Genomic DNA, 2851 nt, shown 5'->3' on the forward strand with positions numbered 1-2851 from the left:
TCATGTTCCCAAATGATATATCCATTGCCCCAGTTCTACAGTTGATGCATGCATTGGCTGTCGCTAAAAAGGGACGACCAAGAATCACAGGGATTTGTTTTTTTAGGTTGGGCACATGTTCCATGTCAAGGACGATAAAATCTACTGGAAAATAGAATTTGTCTACCTTGACAAGAACATCTTCAATCATCTCCCGTGGTATCTTCACAGATCGATCAGCCAATTGTAAGGACACCGAGGTAGGTTTTAATTCACCTAACCCAAATTTTTCATAGACTGAATAGGGTAGAAGATTCACACTTGCCCCTAGATCTAAAAGTGCTCGATCAATGGAGTTATCTCCTATGACACAGGAAATAGTGGGAGCGTCAGGATCTTTGAATTTTGGAGGGGTGTTGTGTTGGAGAATTGAACTTACCTGTTCAGTAAGTAAGACCTTTTTAGGCACATGTGTCCTAGATTTTCGCTTTTGGGTGCAAAGGTCTTTGAGAAATTTGGCATAGGAGGAAACTTGTTTGATGGCATCAAGGAGTGGGAGGTTGATTTTAACTTGTTTGAAGACCTCCATCATCTCTTCTAGTGAAGTTCCCTTCTTGCCAAAGGGAGTGGGTGCATTAAGTGCTTCAGGGAATGGAGCCTTTGGAATGTGGGTTGTAGCAGATGGTGAACTAGTTGAAGAAGGTTTTGGATTTTCATGTGATATGGTCTGTTCCTCTTCTTCACCTTCCTTATTGTTACCCTCCCCAACCTTATTATCTATTATACGTCCACTCCTTAGGGTAGTCAAAGCATTGGCTTGCTCATGATTTAGTCGAGTTTCTTGAGCCACGTATTGTCCCCTAGGATTACTCATTGGTTGACTTGGAAGCTTACCTTCCTCTCGCTTGTTTAATGCATTAGCTAGTTGACCCATTTGGGATTCTAGCTTAGCAATTGATTGCGTGTGAGAGTGCAATAGTTGTGTGTTTGCCTCCAAACCTTGAAGGGCAGTCAACACCTTCTCCTCAAAGGCTGTATTTCTTTGGGTTGGAGGAGGAGGGTGCTGAAATTGAGTTGAGGGATGGTAGAGATGAAAATTCTGAGGATTTTGAAAATTTTGAGAGTGGGGTTGGGCAGAGTTCGAAGCTTGCTGTCTCCAAGAGAAATTTGGATGATTCCGCCATCCCGGGTTATATGTATTGGAAAATGGGTCATTACTCGGTCTGGGCTGTGTTTGAGCAGCATTGATATGTTCTTGTACGAGTTCGGAAAATTGGGGTGCTGAGGGGCACTCATGAATAGAATGTGATGGGCTAGAACAGATAGCACACACTTGTGCTTGGGAAGAGCTAATGACATGTCCCCCTACCATCAGTTGGTCAATCTTATAGGACAATGCATCTACCTTGCTAGACAGGTCCATAGAATTACTTATTTCACAAATGGTTCCTCTTCTTTGAGAATTCGGGGGTGCTTGACGAGAACATGAAGCATGGTGGAGGGAGTTTTCATTAAGATTTTCAAATAATTGCCATGCTTCATGCTCATTTCGAAGCATGAAAGTCCCCCCGCATGCAGCATCAATCATATGACGGTTTCGTTCAGTCAATCCATCATAGAAGCATTGCACTAGCTGCCACTTAGGTATTTGATGATGAGGGCATTTACGGATTAGGTCCCTAAATCTCTCCCAAGTTTCATGAAATTCTTCTCCCTCAGTTTGGGAGAAGCTTGTAATGGCACGTCTAAACTGGTTCGTTCTTCCTATGGGAAAGTATTTTTTAAGGAATTTTTGTTGCATTTGATCCCAAGAACGAATTGAGTTAGCTTCTAAAGAATTCAGCCATTGTTTGGCTCTATCTTTAAGGGAGAAGGGGAATAACCTAAGTTTCAAGGCATCATCAGTGAAGTTTTGAATCTTGACAGTGGTGCAAATCTCAAGAAATTCATCTAAATGTTTGTATGGGTCTTCATTGGTGAGCCCATAAAAAGATGGGAGCATTTGGATCACACTAGACTTTATTTCATATTGTACAGCTGCTACCTCAGGTAATCGAATGCAAGATGGGGAAGTGTAAATGGTGGGAGTAAAGTATTCCCTCAGGAGTTTGGGTTGTTCTTCAGCCATCTTAAGAGGTGGGGATGATCCTAATATTTTGATCTTAGCTCAAATGTTCCTAAGGGTTCGTTCTATTTCAGGGTCAAAAGGTAATAGGTTTTGTACTCTAGAACGACTACCGTGCATACACTAGTACTCGATCAATCAAGCATGCAATAAAAGAGAAAAGCATACCAATCCTAGTCTTTGTCCTAAAATCACTAGACAGCTCCTAACTGGTTTGAAGAGGGCACCTAAGCCTCCAATCCGGTCTAATGAACCGAGTTGACCAGGTAAGCTCCCAGGTAAGTGGAGGGGTCACGATGCGTTCGCAAAGGTCCCACTTAAAACCCACTTGCCTCGAACAGATGAACTGTCTCCCTTATAGGGACAAAGCTTGCCTAGACATCAACTAAGCCACAGAGCGAAATTGGTGCAACCTTCGGTGATCTTCGTCCTATTGAGCTCGAATGTCCCTAGGGGCCAACGTCTAATTGATTTTAATTAAAGATGACACTATGTGAGATTGAGTTCACCTAAGTTGGGCAAGAGTCCGGTGATGAAATCCGGCTCTTATCTTGTTGGGGTGATTGCCCTTACTAGGTGCAAATTGATTTGTGTATGTGTATCAAGCATGCATTCACAATTTTGCTATAATTAACATCAAACAATCACCACAAAATTTCAAACTAATAATTAATTTAAATAAGAAAAGTTTAGAGGTTACCAAAGGAAATTTCCCCAGCAATTTAATTTTTTTTTTTGCAAACCTCT

The 2851-nt window shown here is 41.8% G+C and overlaps 1 non-coding gene across 1 annotated transcript; it reads left to right on the plus strand.

The window, feature by feature from the left end:
• Positions 1 to 1625: 1625 nt before the first annotated feature.
• LOC120106149 (small nucleolar RNA R71) lies at positions 1626 to 1731 on the plus strand. The gene has a single exon (XR_005508374.3). It is a non-coding gene; the product is annotated as a small nucleolar RNA R71 (small nucleolar RNA).
• The last annotated feature ends 1120 nt before the right edge of the window (positions 1732 to 2851 follow it).

Source organism: Phoenix dactylifera, chromosome 14 (genome assembly GCF_051530095.1).
Source record: "Phoenix dactylifera cultivar Ajwa chromosome 14, Ajwa_hap1_PhDact_Kaust_v1.1, whole genome shotgun sequence".
Lineage (NCBI taxonomy): Eukaryota > Viridiplantae > Streptophyta > Magnoliopsida > Arecales > Arecaceae > Phoenix > Phoenix dactylifera.